Source organism: Sorex fumeus, unplaced genomic scaffold, assembly GCF_029834395.1.
Source record: "Sorex fumeus unplaced genomic scaffold, SorFum_2.1 ptg000063l, whole genome shotgun sequence".
Lineage (NCBI taxonomy): Eukaryota > Metazoa > Chordata > Mammalia > Eulipotyphla > Soricidae > Sorex > Sorex fumeus.
In genome coordinates, this window is record NW_026606120.1 from 36,848,915 (window position 1) to 36,870,275 (window position 21,361).

A 21,361-nucleotide genomic window follows, 5' to 3' on the forward strand; every position below is an offset into this window, starting at 1 on the left:
TTTTACCAGAAATTTTTTTCTCAAAGAGTGACAGATAAGATCCTCCCTAAGAACTTAGAACCACTAACTTCCTTCACAAGGAAAGCTGAACTACAGTTTGTGGTCACCAAGACAGCCCTCTGCTCTCAACCTTCCCATCAACCCTCTCTTCAAGGAGGATGAGAAAGTAGGAGAGAAGTTAACCATTTCCTGGGGAAAGACCCTCTTTGCAATCTGTTATATGAGTATAAATTCAACTGGACTTAAGACCATACGCTTTCCATGATAAGAAATATCTGTGTAGAGCTGATTAAATTCCAGGGAGGTGAGTGGGTGAGCAGTCGTGGAGTGTGTTGAGCTAAACTTGCCAAGTCAAATTCACCATGTTTAAAGACCAGTTGTTCTGGAACACATCCTCAGTAACAAAAAGCCCATGTGTGGGCATTGATCCACCCTCTCAGCAGGGCCTCATTTTTCTGTGAGAAGGGAAATTTGCAAGAAGAAAGCTCAACCATAGTGCTGCCTCCAAGAAGTTCCTCATTATTTGGGGCTCAGGGAAAGTAACTCAGAGGTAAAGCACCAGCCTTCATGTGTGAGGCCCTGCGTTTGATTGCTGGTATCCTGTGAAATATCAACAACCCAAGTCACTGATTTGTTTATGTTTCCATCTGGAGTTTATCTTTAGAATGATACTTACCTAAAACTAGATTATAAATTAAAACATTTTCTTACTCCCAAGATATCAACACAATAAGCACCTTTATCATCCATACCCCAGTTTTGTCCCTCTGTGATATAGCTACACTTTCACAAAAACCAGTTACCATGTTCTTGATTGTTTAAAGTTTCTGTGTTTAGAATATACATAATAGTGCCACAAGTATATTTTACACATAATCTCCCCTTCATTTGGTAAAGTTTCAGATGTTACTTCCTCACTCAGTAGATCAGAATTTTTTTCCCCAGGAGGCCACACACACCCATTTTGACAATGTTAATTCTCTTGATCCATGAGCAGGGGATATCTTTCCATTTTCTCATGTCCTCTTTTATTTCCTGAAGTAGCATTTTGTAGTTTTCTTTGTACAGGTCCTTTACTTCCTTAGTTGAGCTGATTCCTAGGTATGTGATTTTCTGGGGCACAATTGTGAACGGGATTGTTTATTTTATGTCACTCTCTTCTCTCACTATTTGTGTATAGGAAAGCCATGGACTTTTGGGTATTGATTTTATAGCCTTAAACTTTACAAGTCTATTGTTTTTAGGAGTTTCTTGGTAGAGGTTTTAGGGTTCTCTAAGTATAGTATCATATCATCTGTGAATAGTGAGAGCTTGATTTCTTCCTTTCCTATCTGGATGCCCTTAATATCTTTTTTTGCCTAATTGCTATTGTAAGTACCTCCAGTTCTATATTGAACAGCAGTGGAGAGAGTGGCTATCCTTGTCTCATCCCTGTTCTTAGAGGGAAGGCTCTCACTTTTTCCCCATAGAGGATGATACTTGCTGTAGGCTTGTGGTAGATGGCTTTAACTGTATTGAGGAAAGTCCCCTCTATCCCCATTTTGGCGAGTGTTTTCATCATAAATGGGTGCTGGATCTTGTCAAATGCTTTCTCTTCATCTATTGATATGATCATATGGTTCTTATCTTTTCTTTTGGTGATATGATGTATTATGTTGATAGAAACACTAATCAAAAGTCTTCCCCAAAACAAAAGCCCAGATCCAGAGGGATTTACTAGTCAATTTTTCCAAACATTTATAGGGGACCTATTGTCAGTTCTTCTCAAGTTTTTCCAGGACATTGAAGAAACAGAAACTCTCCCAAACAGTTTCTATGAAGCCCATATCTCTCTAATACCAATAGGAAATAAAGACACCACAAGAAAAGAAAACTACAGGCTGATATCCCTGATGAACACAGATGCGAAGATTCTCAACAAAATACTAGCAAATAGAATTTAACAACTCATCAAAAAAGATCATACACCATGACCAAGTGGGATTCATGCCGGGGTGAAAGGATGGTCTAACAAATTTCCTTGATGCTAATAGGTCTATTTAGGTACTCTAGATCTTCTTGATTCAGCCTTGGGAGATTATATGAATCCAAGAATTTATCCATTTCTTCTAGGTTCTCTTGTTTTGTAGCATACAGACTTTCAAAGTAGTTTCTGATTATCTTTTGAATTTCTTTGGTTTCTGTTTTGATATCCCCTTTTCATTTCTGATTCGGTTAATTAGGATTCTCTCTCTTTCTTTGTGAGTCTTTCTAATGGTTTATCTATCTTATTTATTTTCTCAAAGAACCAGCTCTTGGTTTCATTGATCTTTTGAATTGTTTTTTGGTTTCCATGCTTTCACAATGATTCAATAAATAAAATTATAAAAAATGAAATAAAAAAGTAAGGTGGAGTTCATGCACAACTCAATCAGCTAATCAGTGGCTAAATAAATAGCAGTACTCCTACATAAAAAAAAAAACCCTGGCTAATATCTGCAAGGTGGTATTGGTTTTATCTTTCAGTCTGGGATAAGACAAGAGGTGATAAAACTGATTCCAGCTAAGTTGTAGGGCCAAGGACAGGAGGTGACCAGAGGAACTGGGGGTAGAGGTGAGAGGTCAATATGGCCAGAGAACAACCAGGAAGGTGAAGATCAGAGATGTCTTTCAAGTTATTCCCTTTCCTGTACTCTTGGACCACAAGCCTTCTGGAAAGTCAGGCTTTCTACTGCTCTTTGCTCTGATATTTGCTGTGTCAGGTCAGCAGTGCAGGCTGGGCCAGAACCTGCAGGGCTGCCTCTCATGCAGAGAGCCACAAAAGCTTCCAGACATGATTTCGGAATTTCTGGAGTGACTGTCAGGGAGGCCCAGGCTGGCGCTGGAGGGGGCTCAGAGCTAGAGCACAGGCCTCTCGTGTGCAGGACCCTGGGTTTGATCCTAGCACCAGGTGGGAACACGAGTGGGAATGAGGGGAAGAGAATCCCGCAATGGGGTCGACAGTTTGTGGTAACAAAGTGGGGAAACAGGGAATTTCCACTCGGGCCTCTTGGCACTGTGGCTGAAGCCTGGGAATCCTGAACCTGACAGGGTGAGGGCGGCACGGCTCAGAACATCGTGGCTGAGAGGAACAGTGTCTCCTCAAGCAAGTGCACGTTTGAGATATAAGGACACGACCTTTGTCCACCCTCACCACACGTACACCCCCTTCCTTACCCTGCATATTTGGATTGTCCTAAGTCCTTTTGGACTATGAAATAGAAACATTGTAAAGCCGGGCTCCCCTGTCTTATCACTGAGACCTATATGATCAGCCATAACTGGTGATTTCTCTGTTTGATGCGATATCAGTTAATGGCTGGACTTTGTACCAGTGAGAGAGATTAAAACTAAGGAGCAGGGGCAGGGGGAGTCGTTTGCTCCTGGACTGCAGGCAAGCGCATCCAGAATGCAGGGCTTCCTTCACCTGGTTCTTCTTGCTTTCCTTTTCATAACCTCAGGTAAGGGACATTTTACTTTTCTAATCTGTTTCATTTTCTTTGTGGCAATGCTGTTGTGAAGACCAGGGGTTTCACACTTGGTTATGATGCTCACGTGGTTTGCTTTTGGATGCAGTGCTCCCTGGGGCTCACACACTTAGGTTTAGGTGCGCCCACACACTCGGTAACAGCACGCCAGCGATCCTACACTTTGCTTTGGTGCTGGGGATCCCCAAAAGCAGAGCAGGGATGGTATTCGGGTATTTGGAGTGATGCTGGGGATCAGTCTTCTCTTGCAGACAGGTGCTTCACTACTGAGAGATAGCTAGCCCTCAAAGGAACACTGAAAAAAAATTATGACTTTGGTTTGTTGCCTTGAAATGTGACCTGCAGTTTAATTCCCAACGCTACTGAACAGAAACAGGGGTAGGTATTGAGGGATAAAATAGAAAGAAGGAGGGAAAGAAGGAAGGAAGGAAGGAAGGAAGGAAGGAAGGAAGGAAGGAAGGAAGGAAGGAAGGAAGAAGAAAAAAACAGTATTTTATGGGTGAAGCTTCCACTCCAACTCGGCTCAGGATACAAGGCATTTCAGTCTCTGATGAAGGAAAACAGAACTGTAGAAAAGGTCCTCTGGAGTCTGAGTTGAGGTTGAGCCAATAGGGGTTCACCTGAGAGTTCCTAAGCCAGACAAAGATTCACCAGTGCCCAGCGTCCTCCTGGCAGGTACTGGCTGTCTTACCCAGCAATGCACAGAAAAGTTCTCCTTTCCCAGCTGTACTTGGACTTAAGAATGCTAGATCCAAGCAATCTTGTGGACATGAAGGGCTTCAGCGACTGTGGGGGAAATGTTGTCTCTGAGAGGTGAGAATTAACAGAAACCTAGCCCATGAAAAGAATAAAGTGTTGATTGGAGAGATATTAGAGGAGAGAAGCCTGACATGTGGTTGGTTTCTGTCTGATTTAATCCCTGGAATCATATATGGTCTTCTGAGCACTACCAATGAACACCCTTGATCACAGAGCCCTGGTACTCTGCCAGGTGTGGCCTAAATCACTTCCAACTCTGTGGGCAAAAATAAAGAAAGCATGTAGTAAAGAATTTGATTTGAAATAAGAAGACATGAAATGGAATCAACTTTAGAGAATTTGGGATGGTCAGTGTGGGTATTTGGTTGTCAGAGAAGTAGTTGGAAGTTCCTAACGGAGGAAGTGGGAAGATTCCCTCCCAGGAGGGCCAGTGCTGTGGGAAGCTACCATAAGAAAGAGTCGTGGCCGCCACTAAAGGGAGGCTATTAAGGCTAGGGATAGGGTGGGGCTAGACAGAGGTCTGGGGACTAGGTATCAGGGTCTCAGCCTGTCTCAGTGTGTCTCGGCTAGTGTGGGGAGGGCGTTTTCTGATGTAGAGAGCTCAGGTTATCCAGCTGGGCGAGTCCCCAATGAGCCAGGCAGGGGTTCTCATGCCCTGTCACAGCTGTGGGGTTCTCAAAACCTGTGTCACTCTGCAGCGAGGCCATCCCTGTGCTGAAAGTGACCAAGGAGCAAATGCACCAGAGTGTGTGTCTTGAGCAAGGGACCTGCCTGGCACCCAGCAGGACTGATGTGGGAGGCCAGTTTCCCTTGTGTCCAGGGTGCTGCCGAGAGGTACGAGGCTGAGTGAGAAGAACAAAAAAGATGAGGCTCTACCTGTGCTCATCTCTCCCTGGGGAGCTGCTCTGTGAGCAGAGGGAGGCAGAGGAGGCTTTTCCATTGTCAGGATCTGAGCTAGGTGTGTTGCCCAACCCCAGCCATCAGTCAGAAATCTCCCTCCTGAAGGGCGTGAGCAGCCAGCAGTGAAAGGCTTGTCTTGGGTAAAACCCATTGTGCTGAACCTTTATCTGACAAAGTGGAGGTGCTCGGGACAGAGCTGTCACTCCTCCAGGGGCAAGAATAGAGCCTATTTGTCACCACACTGTCTGCATGGGCTCTTGTCCCTGCTCTGTCCCATATAGCAGCAGGCTTTCCTCTGTCCATGGTACCTGACTGCCCCGATCCATGGGACTAGTGAACTTGGATAACCTGAAAAGGGTGTACGAGTGGGGAGAAAAGAGAAACAGAAGAATGCGACCAAGACAAGACTGTGATCAAGCTCCAAATTTATTTCTCCCAAACTAGCCTTTTATAATTGATTACATGAGGAAGTGGGAAAAATAGGGAATCACCAAAGCATGCAGATATTCAGTAAATCATGGTGTGAGCCCTAATGATGGGCTCATGGCAGTTATCCCAGGCGTAGCTCAGAAATGTATTTTAACATTACAAAATACATTACACAATGTATTTTAACATTTTTCCAAGAAGAGATTAGTTCTTAAATTGCAGGTCATGGAGCTGGAGTGATAGCACAGCGGGTAGGGCATTTGCCTTGCACGCAGCCAACCCATGTTCAATTCTCAGCATCCCATATGGTCCCCTGAGGAATGCCAGGGAAAATTCCTGAGTGCAGAGCCCGGAGTGACCCCTGTGCATTGCCGGGTGTGAGTCAAAAAAGCAAAAAAAAATATTGCTGGTAGAAGAGGATACCCATAGGGGCAACACTATGGTCAGAGGCCACAGACTCCAGAATTGGGGATTAGACCAGGTCCCTGCAGTGCCGAGGGCCCAGATGACACCTGGGCATGAGCAGATACCAGCTGGCCTGGGTGAGGATAGGATAGTTATTGGGAAGAGGGGAGGCAGGAAAGCAGTGGACCCTGAGCTGGGACAAGGAAGGTCACTACAAAGGGCAAAGTAGTCATTTGTTCTCCCCTCAGTCCCTCAGCCACTCTTCAGATAGCAAATGGGGAACAGAACATAGAAAGGATTTTTTGTGGAAACCTCCATGATTCTGAAGTGACTTTGTATTGGAGGACATTTTGGATATGTGTAGACAGAAAAGAACGTTGAAGAAATAACTAAAAGGACAAAGAACCTCCAGTTATGAGCATATCTCTTTGATTCCCCTGTTCTTCCTGCATTAACATATGCCTCAGAGACCTGGACCCTATGAAAACAGGATGAGAACGCTATTCGGGTCTCTGAAAGAGGAATCGAAAGAACTATGCTTGGAATATCACGATTCACTCAAATGAGAGATAGAATCCGGAGTTCTGATCTTCGTCAAAGCTCAAGAATCAGGGACGCTGTCTCATTTGCCAAGACATCAAAAATCAGATGGGCTGGACACGTAATGAGGTGTACAGACAACTGCTGGACTAGAGCCATTACTGATTGGATTCCACTGGACATCAAAAGATCACGTGGACGCCCACCTACAAGATGGTCAGACTTCTTTGTCAAGACCCTGAATGATCGGTTTGAGGCTCTGCATGTTCCTAGAATGAACAGATACCATTGGGCTACACTAGCACGCAACTGGGATGAATGGAGACGTTACTGGCACCCGCTCGAGTAAATCGATGAATAACGGGGATTAAGTGATTAAGTGATTAAGTGAAGTAGACATAAAAGAGGTGGCCGCCGTTTTTTCCTTCTCTGTATTTACATTTTATCATTAAGCTTTGATTTAATAATCAAAATTATCAAAGCATTTGGTTTGAGGAACTGATTTATTACACAAATAATGAAAACCCCTCAACAAATTCCAACTATGCTGGTATGTACATCCTGAAAACTGGAGAGACAGTAGGTAGGCAGGGCACTCGCCTTGCACGCAGCCTACTGGTTTCTATTCCCAACACTCCTCATGATCCCTGATCCCCACAAGGATGATCCCTGAGCACAAAACCAGTTGAAAACTGAACACCACTGGGTGGGACCTAATCCCCTAGCAGCCTCCACGTCCCCAGTGTCTAGAATTTAGTGGGTAAATATTACAAAGAAAATAGGAAGAAAGAAAAATAGGAAAAGAAAGAAAATAGGAAAGAAATAGGAAAGAAAATAAGAAAATAGGAAGCTTAATACACACTTAATGAGATATTTTCACTTAAAAAGATTTAAATACATCTTCATCCCCCTCTTCTTATATTCCTCATACTGCACTACACTGTAGCACTGTCATCCCATTGTTCATTGATTTGCTCAAGTGGGCCCAGGAATGTCTCCATTATGAGACTTGTTGTTACTGTATTTGGCATATCGAATGCGTCACGGGTAGCTTGCCCTGCTTTGCCGTGCTGGCGAGATACTCTCAGTATCTTGCTGTGCTCTCTGAGAGGGGCGGAGGAATTGAACCTAGGTCGGCCAGGTTGGCCTTGTGCAAGGCAAACACCCTTCCGCTGTGCTATTGCTCCTCATACTAAAACACTAACAGGGCTGGAGCGATAGCACAGCGGGTAGGGTGTTCGCCTTACAAGCGGCCAACATAGCCTACCCGAGTTCGATTCCTCCGCCCCTCTCGGAGAGCCCGGCAAGCTACCGAGAGTATTTGATATGCCAGACACAGTAACAATAAAGTCTCCAATGGAGACGTTACTGGGCCCGCTCGAGCAAATCGATGATCAACGGGAGGGCCTTTACCTTTACCTTTACCTTACTAAAACACTGAAATGGAAATTAGGATAATTATCCTAAAAAATTAAGATAGTGACAGTGCTCCCTGGTGGCATTCTCAGGGTCTCGCAGAGGACAGCTCAGAGTAGTGAGCAAAGATTGTCCTGCAATTAAAGGCATGTGCTGGGACTCTTGGTGGCACCATGACACAAATTAGCTGTTTGTCATACTGTCTGATAACATTTTTCCAGTTTCTGTTTTCTATAAAAATTTATTATAGGATTTTGGAGTGATTTTAGAAGTAGTCATGGATCTTCATCTTAAATGTAGTCAAAGGGTTTTTTTTTTTCCAGAAAGAATTATTGGGTAACAGTTACTACAAATAACAATGACTGCCATTGTGTAGTAAAGCTACTGTCTTCTGAAACTCGGTACATTTGTCTTCCAGTCACAGGTCAAAGAACTTCCAGCCCTACAACCACAAGTGCGGGAAGCCCAGCTGTCAGAATTACTACCCTAAACGCTAGAACTCCTACCACCCAAAATACTGGAGATTCTACCACCACGACTGCCCAACGGTCAACAACTACAGGTGCTGTAATGTCCACTCCCACCGGTAAGAGCTATTCCCACTAGATTACTTTGTGGAGGATGGTTATAAATAACAGTTTTCTGGGCGAGGGAAGTGGTGCTATGAAAATCGAGGTTCCCTTGCACATGAAGCGCTCAGGTTGAAAAGCCCGAGTCCCAGAGGCAGTAGTGGTGGCAGAGACGAGATTCCCTGCAGTTCCATCCTGCTCACCCCTCCCTCTCACTCACCCTTCCACAGCTATTTGGACACACTCTTTATCAACTCGGACATGTGAAGCGGCTTCTACAGCTGTCCTCTCCCTAAGGAAACATTTGGGGAGAAGTGTGTCCCGCAGGGTGCTCAGACAGACTCTGAGGCCCCCTTGCCATTCTCAGACACGGGTCAGTGCAAGGATTGAGGATGGGCTGCTGCCCCTGAGCCCCTCCAGAGTGCTGTGGCCTTCAGGGCTGCAGCCATCAGTGCCAGGGCCTTAGTACCAGGAATCAAACCCGTGTCAGGCACACACCAGGCACACACCCAATCAGCTGTACTATCTCCTAATTGTCCTGAAGAGAGTTCTGGAATCAGTTTCTGTGTTTCAGACCAGGCTGGGTCAAACAGGCCCCAGGCCTTCAGCCCCACATCTTGCTCTATGGAAATAGTGGTTTTGACCCTGAACTTTTGTCAAACGTTTATGGAAAAACTGAGATCACAAAGGTGACTGATGAGAGTGAGAATTTGAGACAATTCATGGAACTTGAGCCAGAGGAATACAAAGTATATCAATGGCAGTTCTCAAATAGCCATGACTTGAAAAGGACCACTATCTAAAGATAACGTTATTTTAAGCAGAAGTTGCTTCCATCTTTTCCCAAAACTTGGATTAGAATAAATGTCATCTAACTTTATCAGTAAAGGCAAAGCAGTAAATACTTTACATTTGGGATACAAAAAGATCTCAGTTGCCACTAGTCCATGCTGTCTTAGTAACTAGAGAAAACTGTACTGCGCCTGACTTCATACCAATAAAACTTTATCCACAAAAGCAAAAGATGATCTGGATAGGGCTCATGACACATTTTACCAATCTCTGGTCTAGAAGAATCTGAAAACCTAGACTTTAAAGGTTTAGAAAATCATGTCATTTCTAGAAAGGGAGATGGAACTTCAAGGGCAGCAACTTGCCGAGGGCTGGAGAGTGAGAGTGAGAGAAGTCCTCTACACTTCTCTTTCCATGCTTGCTTCTTTGGACTGCCTTGGTGTTCTTTGAAAGGTCTACGAAGTGAGTCACTAAGCAAACGGAGCCAGAGTCTGTCTGAGACCTGGTCCCCAGCTCTTACTGTTGGACAGGCTGCTCTGAAGGCCAGGAGCAGTCAGCTCTCCTGACTTGAGTGTTTCTAAACCAGACATTGTCTGAAGTCAGGAAGACTCTGTGTTGTGTTCTGGCCCAGCAACTAACGACCATGGGGCACAGCCAAAGCACTTGCCTCTGGACTTTGGCTTAATCACTTGTCACCAGGTGTGACAGAGCATCATAGGTCCTCAGATCCCTTTCAGGCAAACACACTGTGCCTTTGTGCCTGGCACCACACATGATGACATGCCTTTATTTATTTATTTTTATTTATGGATTGTTTGGGGACCACACCTAGTGATATTCAGAGGATTCTTCTGGCTCTGCACTCAGGAAATAATCCTGGCAGTGCTCAGAGGATTTGGGTTTGCCTATACTGCATACTATCTTTCCAACCCCATAACAAGGCCTTGATTGCCAGCAGGTGGGCATACTGGGAATTACTTGCCTTCTACAGTCAGAATGCAGCTGTACATGGTGTATTCCTTGAGATTTTCTGCATAGTCCCTGTAGTATAGCCAAGGGATTTTTCAGAAGTCATTAACTTAGGACCCTGATTCATACTTTGTCAGAGGAAAAACACTAATGTCTTATGAGATACCACACTGTACCTTCAATGTCCCTTGTAGCCTAGTATTTTGGAGGAGTTGGTGGTCCCCCAAGTGGTAATTCGGAGGCTTGTGGTCCCTCTCAGACAATATCAAGTCATCCAGCTCAGCAGTCAATGTGAGGGCTCTAGGAAGTGGTGCTGCAAAGGCCCTGAAGTACCAGGGATGAAACTAGAGTCAGCTACATGCAAGTCGGATGCTGCACCCTCTGTACTATCTCTCTGGCACCCATGTCTTTGCATGGTTTGATTGGTCATTTCTTTTGAATATTGAGTAATACCCCCATTATCTGGAAAAAGAAGAGTGTGTTGATCTATTCACCTACTGGAGGACATTTAGGTTGCTTCAAGTTTTGGCATTTATGAGTAAGGTTGCTACATATGTTTGTATATCTTTTTGTATGATAAAACATTTGAGCTTCTTTGGGTAATCATCAAGGAATTCTCTTACTGGATCCAATGATAAAGCTATGTTTAGTTTTGCAAGAAACTCCGAGGTGTTTTCCAATGCTAGTGCACCATTTTGCACCTCCTAACACAATACAACAGAGAGTTCTGCTGTTCTTTGCAGCAGTATTTTGCTTTGTTTTGTTTTTTTTTTTTAATTAAAATAGGCAAGGCCCATAGTTATGGGGACAAATGTTCACACAGAGAAAAACTATAAAAATGTGACCATCCTCCCATCTAAACTTTTGGAAATCAAGCTCCGAAGATTCCTCCCTGGTCAGCAGTAATCATTGCATCTGGGACACTGTAATACAGCTTTGTGTGCCTCACTTGGGAAATGCCCTACGAAGCTGTAAGCATACATGTCTGTGTCCGGGTGCATTCTCACTCAAAAATTGACCATGCCATGGACATAGTACTGACATAGGGTTAAAATTTTCAGGGATTTCTACCTCTATGTTGATGAAAATGTTGAGAAAGACTTGAAGGTTATCAGACACTTGCTTTTAGATCAAAGCTCAAAATTATTTCACTTGACAGAGAAGAAATGACCATCCTCACTTCCTTCAGGCCTTTGGAGACAGGAGAGGTGCTAGGTCCCACCTGGTTGGGCACTACAAGCCAGTGATGTGCCTACCATGGCTCCATGACTATCCACAGGAGTCACGGTGTCCACTCAGAAGGCAAGAGAGCAGAGTGCCCTCATCAGTCCCCTGAGAATTTTCATGGGTGTCACCCACACTCACTCCTTCCTGTTCCTCTCATTTCTCCATGGGTCTGTACAGTTTATCTGCAAACCAGAAGGCAACTTCTAGCTCCTTTCAGGAGTATCTTGCCTGAACTTCCCTATAAAACAGCTCAAACATCTGCTCAAAATGTGGTTCTTTATGTATTGGTCTCTAAGTGGTTTGGGGGAACCCACTGAGTTTATGAAGACTGCAACAGGCAAGAGGAGTGTTGAGGTATGAGGATTCCTGCTTTTTTCTTTTTTCAGTCAGAATCTCTCTCTCTTCATCTCTTCCACTCTCACCCTGAATCCTAGACCCCCGTATGATTATTTCCAGCTCTTCCACAGGCATGCAAGCACTGGGGTAGGGGCCAGGAAAGGGCCACAGACTTTGTACAGGGCCAAATCACTTGCCTAGGAGGCAGCCAACCCCATTTCAATCCTCAGCACAGCATACAAGTACTTTGTGCTCAAGAGTGACCCCTGGACACGGGGTTCAGTCCATCTACCATGCCCTCTCTGCCTCCAAAGACACAGAAGGGATAAAATGCAGCTGGGAAATGGAAAATGCACAGTGAGAGATAGGGAAAGTTATAATCACATTTCTGGGTATTATTTGCTTTCAATTCGTGGATTTGAAGTCTTTCTATTTTATTTCAGGCCTGTCTTATCCTTGTCAAAATAATAACTGTACTGGTGGTTCTTCATGTGTTGGTCTGAATACTACATTTTTCTGCATGTGTCGAGAGGGGTATTACTACAGTCAAACCAAGTGTCAGGAAGGTGAGTGTTCTTGGTAAGCCTTGCTGGACAGACAGTGCAGGGGTAATGCACTTGCTTTGCACACAGCCATTTCCCATTCAAGACCTTGCACTATTGGGTCCTTGAACACCATCAGGAAAACCTATGAGCACTGAGCCTGGAGTAGCCCATGAGTACCTCTCAGTGCAGGCCCACAATCGGAGGGGCAATCTCTGCAGAGCTGCAACTCATAACTAAGGCAGACTAGAAAACCCCAATAACGACATAACATGTGCCCTGAGGTTCTACAGGCCAGTTCTGGACTTGAATCCTTGATGCAAAAACAAAAACTGACCTAAACACTATTTTTCATAAAGAGCTCCCAAAGGGCAGAGAGATAGCACACAGTTTAAGGTACTTTCCTTACATGCAACTGACCCAGGTTCCATCTCCAGCTCCCTTATGGTTCCCCAAGCACAACCAGCAGTGATCTCTGAGCACAGAGCAGGTGTAAGCCCTGACACTGCTGGGTATAACCAAAAACAAGAAGAAAGAACAATGGTCTGGGGGCATGTGTCCCTTCCTTTCCCTGTTCCAGACAACATGTCCGTGGGGACCAAACAAGAATGACAGATATCCAAGCCCTGACAAAGTGTAAGGATCACAGAAGTACATAGTTTGAGAAACATCCCCTGTACCACAGCAGGTAATTTTTAGTAACCAAGTACAGATTCTTGGTCAGGCCTGAGAGCTGTGACAAAGGCCCAGCGTGGTCACCATTAAATTCTGAGTAGATAGCACCAAAGGACTTTACTGGGAGATACTCACAGTAAACTTTAAAATTTTTTTATTTAAAACAATTAAAAGTTCAAAGTCCAATAGCACAAAATGACTACATAAGTGAAAAAAACATGCTTCACATAATATGCATTAGCCTTTCAAATAGATATTTATAAAGAGTGTATAATGATCTCAAAAACCTCTTAGTAAGCAGTAATAAACCTGAAGCCTCATGATATTTGGAATTATAATAATGTAAACCATGCAAGGAAAAATATAGATGGAAGAAAATACCAAAATTGAAAATGTGCATATTTGATTAAATGGTGCTGCGGTAACATTTTTATTATTTCCAAACTTCCTACAGTTTCTTCATATAAAGTTTAGAATTTTGAAAAATGATCTATGTTTTGACAAAACAGAAATGATTCTCAACATTAAATAAAACAAAAATATTTTGTTTATATTTCAGGGAAAGTGTTCCCCGGAACACTTATAAAGAAAGCATCAGATATATCTGACTTGGAAGATAAAAGATCCATGGCTTATCAAGAGTTACATTTTGACATTACTAATTTCGTAAGTATTTTCCAAGCTTCTTCTCCTAGCCTTCTTCCTTCTATCACTGAGATGCAGAGTGTAGAGCTGGCATGCCAAGTGCACACCCCCGAACAGTGGTGCCATTGTGCAAAATAAGGAAATTCACCCTCACTGGTGGTGGCAAGGTCCTCAGCTCAGTGCTTCTGAGCCCCTCCCCGGGAATAATGGGCTTCCTCATGGTCCTGCACCTCGAGGAGTATCACTCAGCACAACAAAAGGCCTTGAGGAGTTTGAGCCACCTGTGGCTGACTTGTGTTACACCCTGGTTAACTCACACTTAGGCAGGCAGATAAATAAAATTATGCTTTAAAATAAATGATTTCCACTGTTGAAGAGAAAAATGAATATAAAGTTGTTTCCTTTTTTACATTCAAAGTTGAAATTAAAGTTAAATTTCTACACAATTCTGGTTTAAAACGAAATTTAGATGAGACTGGAGAGATGCTGTAGGAGATACACATTTGCCTTGCATGCGGCCACTTTGTCCTCGGCCTTGCTTCCATCTCAGCATCACTTCTGGTCCCTGAGTCCCACCTGGAGCAACCCCTGGGCACAGAAGCAGAAGTAAGCCCTACGCACCCTTCAGGCCCCAAACTAAAAATGTGAACAAATCAAACAAGTGTTTGTAAGGGACACTCCATCCAATTTAACATCATTTAAACATATGTAAGATATTTTCCCCATCACTATCGAAATGTCAAAATGAACAAAGTTTCATTTTGTTTCAGTTTTTTTCATATCGTGATGGTCATAATGTCATTGCTTTAATCAGATCTACTCACCGTGTGGTGCAGTCTTGCAGCATTGTGGTACTTTGGGGCTGGGTCACAGCTCACTGGACTGGACTGCAGGAGACCTAGATTAGATCCCAAGCACTGCTTATCTCCTGAGCACTGTGGAAGCTATGACCCGAGGACTGAGCTGGGAGTAGACCCCCATCACTTCACTCTTGCACCACCACCCACAACAGAAAAAGTAAATAAATAAATTGGTTCTTGTGAACCAATGTACCCGTCACTGTTGTCTTCTGTCTGTGCTTCCTAGGAGCTGTGAGTCCTATTTCATTGTTCAAAGCAGAGAATCACTGAGCTGAGAGCACTGTGTATCCTGCAGACCCACTCAGGGAGAGGCAGTGCTGACCCTGCTGGGGACTGACACTGTGTCCCCTCTTGGGGAAATCATTCTGGGATATGCTTACCTAAATGAGCTTCCTGAATCCAAGGCTTAGAAAGGCCATCCGTCCCCCAGATGCAGCTGAGCGATAGGACCCACTGCTGAGGCTTCCAGTGGCCACTTGTCAGCAGTAACTTGCTTTGGTGAGCCATGCAAATCTACATACTGGAGACTAAAGATGTATTTAATCCAGGTTCTAACCGTGACACAGTGTCAGGTCCCCAACCCTTCGACTTTTTATTAAATCTGTGTTTCTCCACAGTTTAAAGGAGTATTTAATGATCCTGACTACGGGCAGACCGTCATTGAGAAAGTCAGGTAAGCTGCTGTGGCTAGGATGCTCCCATCTCCCCTGAGCTCTCTGGCAATGTCAGGGCTTCCACGCTGGCTCATGTCAGGAAGAGGTGGTCGCGCTCAGCCCATTGAACAGTCCTACCTCTGCTGACACACTGGCCTAGGCTGGAAGGCTGGAAGCGTAGGGGCAGAGGCTGCTGCCTGTGATTGGCTATCCGGCCACATGACACACAGTGGAGGGCATCACACTGGGGCACTTTGGGTTGGTCCCGAAACAATGAGTCACACCTGGCCAAGTCCTGCCATGCGCCTTCTGGGGGCCAGGAGGAGAGTGAAAGGCTCGTGTCGTCTCTTTGCTCATACTGGGGTAGGGGTAGTGGGGAAACCAGAGCACCCCAGTTACATTCCTGACAATTGTGGGGCCACTGTCAGTTCTTTGTCCAGTGCTAGCAAGCATGTGTAGAGGAACCAATATGAAGGACACTGTGTGGTGGGTGCATTAGAGACCCTCAGAGACAAAGGATTCACAGGAAGTTAGTGATTCCATCTTTGCCTTCTCTGATGCATACTGACACCTTGTTTGCATGCCAGGGGGGATTTAGGTAAATGGGATTGTGCCAAAGAGAAGCTCTTCTGAATCTATCTATCTATCTATCTATCTATCTACATGTGGATAGATAGATATGCATTTGAATTTATGAATGTTTATCTTTTGAGTTTGACACCTGGAAGTGCTCCCATTTCAGTGCTCTTGAGTTTTCAGTGCCCAGGTTTTCTAATGCCTACTGTATAGAAAGCCTGTGCTTTAGCATGTTAAATTGCCTATTCGGCCTTGTCCTAATAGTTTATGGTGCTACCAATTAATTTATTTTCTCAGGCTTTATCAAACTTTTGTAAAAAAAAGATTAAAAATATATACATATATACATATACATATATGTGTACATATATAAATATTTACACTTGTACACGTGTATAGACAGATAGCTTTCTAATGGTAGTGAATATTGAACTAGGCAGTGAATGAGAGGCACGTGTGACTGTTAGCCCAGAGAATGGCAAGAGACCTAGCATTCACCAGCCAAGAACCAGCAAAGGGCGTGAGTACCTCTAACTCAGGGCCAGAAGTCCACAGTGAGCCAATGGCTGAGGTTTGCATTGTTTCCATATAGGAATTTTTGTTTTGTAGGCAAGGACTTCCCCTGTTAGGAATGAAAGAGTGAGCTCTGGTGGAGTAAGTCACATCTGTATTTACATTCTGGCTTGGAACTCCCTTTTTGTGAGAGGGAGCAGAGTGTTTTTTTTTTAGCCTCTCTGACCTTCTACTGCCTCATCTATGTAGCTGGACTCATGTGACTCACCTCACTGGAAGCCTGGGAGAAGTCCAGATTCTTCTATTTGTGAGGATTTCTGTTTGATTTGGGAACCATACCCCTCAGTGCTCAGGGGTTACTTCTAGCTCTTTGAGCTAAGAAATCACTCCTGACAAGGTCAGGGGATCATATGGGGTGCTGAGTTCAATCCCTGATCGGCCAGTGCTAGGTGAGTGCCCTCCCTCTGTACTATCCCTCCAACCCCTGGACCTATCATTTAAAAGAGGGTGTTGGCACAGTTTCAGACCTTTTGTTGTGTTTCTCTTCCAGACTGGGGGCTTCTTAAATAGTGATGAACAGCAGAGGCCAGAGGGTGGCATGATTTTTGTCTCTAAAGTAGCTGCTTAATGGGAGCAAGGGTGTTCACGGAAGCAAAACTTCTTCTGTAAACTCAGAATCCTGGAGGGGAATTATTGTCCCTACCTCAGGGCAATGGAAAGGCTCTTAATGAGGCCAAAGTCAAGTACTCTCTGCTCATTTGATTTGGCAAGTCCTGATAGCACACGTGTTAATATTGGAAGGATCAAGACTGGGGCCATAGCAGAGCAGGGAGAGCACCTGATTTGCATTAAACAAGCCTCAGTTCATTCCCTGGCACATATATGTTCCCCCAAGCCTCTCGAAAGTGGTCCCTGAATGCAGAGTCAGGACTATACCCTGAGCATCTCCAAACGTGGCTCAAAAAACAGAAAAGAAAAGGAAGGTAGAGATAAATAAATGGGGAAGAACCTTCAAATCCAACTCTTTTAAATATGCTAAGAAACTCAGTATCGGGGGGCTGGACTTGGACATAACCAGACAGTGGCACTCTGGGGCTAGATCTCAGGGCTCTTCACCGTGAGCTCAGTGCTATAGGCATTCCTGCCCCCCTTTTCTTTTAAGCACTCACAGGCACAGTTCCTTTCCTCCAGTGTTTGCTTCAGCCGTTTCACGAGTGCATTGTCTTGCTGCCTGAATTGGAACATTTTGCTAGTAGGTCTTTGAATGAATGATAGATGGCCTTTTCCCCAGGATACCAAAGCAAAATTATATCATCATGGATTTGGGGTGATTTTTCAACTGCTAAAGAAAGACTTGTACCACATACTCCTTCCTCAATGCTCTGCAGACTCTACTGCCATCTCCAAATCCTTGCATGAATGAGTCATGGCGAGAAATATTAAATTAAATTTCAACCTTCAGGGATCAAAGCGGTATCACAAGGGTTAAAGCGGTTGGTCACATTGCATGTGAACAACCAATGCCAGCTGCAATCACATAAGGTCCCCCAGAGTGTTCATGATTTTTCTAAGTACCCTTCAACAAGACATTGTTCTACCCCTCCGTTGTCTCCTGTATCGAGTACAAATGCCTTACTTATCAAATAGTGCTCTTGAGCCTTGTGAAATGCCATCTCACTGTAACTCCAAAAGTGGGACCCCAAGGTGGAGATAGGACACTAGGTCAAGACAAGAGCTTCAAGATTTGAGAGTCTGGGCCAGTTAGAAGACCTGTTGGTTGATCCCTCTGTCCCTTTGTTCCACTTTTAGTCCATCGGATTCACCAAGATATGGCTTGCGCAATGGAGAGAAGATTTATGTAACTGTAGTACACATTTTAAACAAAGACACTCTCCTAACAGAACAGAAAGTGACTGAGAAAGTTAACACAGCGCTTTTGGGAGATGACAGGTTTTCAGATTATAACCGTAAGTATTAAATAATTTTTCTGAGTCTGCTTTCCATTCTGTAAACTGCTCCATCCCAAGGGAGAGGAAGACTGTAGAAGCAGTGGGTATAGATCCACAGATGTCTTCAGAAATTCTTCCTCCCTTCCTCTCTCACTAGACTTTTCCTATTTCCAACCATCTCCTTAGCATCAGTTTGTTCCATCGTGTAGGAAGGTTGTCTGGGAACAGAGAGTCAGTATGGGGAATGGTAAAGAAAGCAGAACTGTGGGACCCACACCAAGCTATAGCTTTCCACATGAGGATAGAAAGATTTGCCTCGAGTGATTTTCTATGTTTTCAGACACAAACCCAAAAAAGAGGTGTATTTTGGGGTGCACCATGTCACAGACACCCCAAAACATGTGGCTTACCAACCATCTCTGTACTGCAACCCAATAATTCTGTGACCAGAATTTAGACTGGGCTCAGCCAGGTTGTCCTGCTGGTCTAATTTAGATTGATCTCTTTTGAATTCACTTGAACCTCTGACCCTGCGTGCTGGGGGGCAAGCGGGGGCCTGACAGAGCCCAAGAAGGCACAGTCAGATGGTTTTCTTTGCTCCATGCCATCCTGCATGCTTCAGCATGCTAGTACAGTAGAGTTTCCTAATCAGGGAGACGGGGAGTTTTGATTCACGGGTGTTTCTCAGTGCTGTTTATGTCAAGATTCTGACTCTGAATCAGAATCTGAATCCAGAGGGGACAGAGTCAGAAGTGAGACTGAGTCGGGCTCCAGAGAGAGAGAGAAACAGAAGGGCTACAGAGAGAGATGGAGAGAGAGAGAGAGAGAGATCAGAAGAGGCCAGAGGAGAGACTACAGAGACAGAGTTAGAAATAGAGAGAGAGAGACAGAAGAGAGAATAGCAGCACACACAGAAGCAGAGCACAAAGGAGGAGCCATCCCGATCCAGTCTATAAAGCAGCTCGAGAGCACTGAACGCGGGTGGCATGAGGGAGAGCCGCCTGGAGAGTCCACAAACAATTCAAATCATCATCATTCCCTCCTCAAGTGAATATGTTTTACTACGGCCAACCCGGGTTCGATTCCTTCATCCCTCTCGGAGACCCTGGCAAGCTACCAAGAGTATCCTGCCTGCACGGCAGAGCCTGGCAAGCTCCCCGTGGCATATTTGATATGCCAAAAACAGTAGCAACAAGTCTCACAATGGAGACATTACTGGTACCCGCTCGAGCAAATCAATGAACAACAGGAGAACAGTGCTACATAACAATGCTACAGTGCTTATGTCAGATCCGACACTGGTCCTGTTGGTCAGAGTTCACACGCTCAAGAGTAGTGTGGCAGAGCCCTGATGGTCAAACAGTTGCAGGATCTTGGGTATATGGGGGCATGAAAAAGTGGACACTGTGAAACTGCTCACCCTCCCCAGCACTCAGCAGACCTGCTTCATCTCCCACATGCCCAGGCAGAGCCTGCCCTGGAGGAGTTTGGCCCAGGTCCTACAATCTCAAGGTTTCTGTAGGGGACAATACGCTGGACTCTTCTGTGGCATTTGACACTGGTTTCCTTCCCTTCCTTTTACTTTCTTGAATGTGTTTGGGTCATATTGGTGGTTCCATAGTTTTGGAGGGACTGGGGGCCCACATGTGGTGCCAGGATCAAGCCATTTTCAGCCACTTGCAAGGCAAACACCTTTCCCACCATCAATCCTTAGGGCCCAGCCTTCACTCCTTACAGCCTCTTCTTTCCAGGCAGGCCTCCACCTTCAGTGCCCTCAGGTAGAAAGTAGAAAAGCCCTTCTTACCTTCTGGGTGTTTCCCCTCCTCCAAGGCTCCTTCTTTGAACTCATAAATGTTTACTTCAAGTATTTATGAGTCCTGACCCACTTTGTAGAAAATCATTCTTAGGAGATACTTCTAAGTCCTGTGTGGTTATAATTTCCCTGCATCTTTCCTATTCAAGATTTCAAAAAAATTCTGTGTTCACACAGGACCTGGAATCAAACATTCTGGGATCCAACACTGAAATTCTAGAAAATCTGGAGGTTTTCCTATAGAGCACCCTGACCTTTGGAATAGTATTGACTCCTCCCCGATATTTTGTTAAATGTTCATGGGGGAAAAAAGTGAGACGACAATGATAGATGGATGCTCACTATTTGGAATGTGAGACAATTGAGCCTGAGGAATCAAAAGGGAATCAATAGTTACTCAAAGGCAGCTCACAAAGAGCCTCCCATCAGCAAGTCACTGTCTGAGGACAGTGTTAGTAGAAGCAAAAGAGGCTCCCTTCATTTTCCAAAGCGTGGTCTAAACAAATGTCATTCAAATCTTATAGGGGCCAAGCAGTAAATATTTTATATTTAGGGCACAATAAGCTCTTATTTTTCACTTATCTGCATGGTCTTGTTAACCTGAAATTTCCAGGGTGTATATATGAGTGAATGATCCTGGCTTCCCACCCACAAAGCTATATCTCTAAAAATAGAAAACAGGCCTGTTTTGGTTCATGAGCCATAGTTGGCCAATCTCCAGTCTGGATGAATCTGCAAACCTGGACTTTAAGGGTCTAGAAGAGCAATGGTATTTCTAGAAAGGGAGACTGAAACCTGACAGACGGCCACTTGCCCTGACTGGGGAGCACCTTGTCTTCTTACACTACCTTCTTACACTTTCTTCCTTGCACTGCTTAAATTTTCTTTGATAGATCTAAGAAATGGGTGATTAAACAAATGGAGCCAGAGTCTGTGTCTGAGGCCTGGTTCCCAGATTTTCACATCTGGAGGGGTGACTCTGGAGGCAAGGCACCATGGGATTCCCCAGACTTGGGAAATGAAATATTTCTAAGTGAGTTCTGCTTCCACCAGGTGTTGTCTGAAAGTCAATCAGTCAGTCTCTATCTTATGTTTTGGCCCAACCACGACTAACCATGGCATACGGCAAAAGCACTTCCCTCATGACTTTAGCTTACTCACTTGTCACCAGGTGTGACCTAGCATCATAGCCCCCAAAGTCCTTTCAGCCCAAACATGCTGTATCTATCTGCCCGGATCGCCGAACTGACTGACAAGGCCTTTATCACCAGCACACAGACATACCAG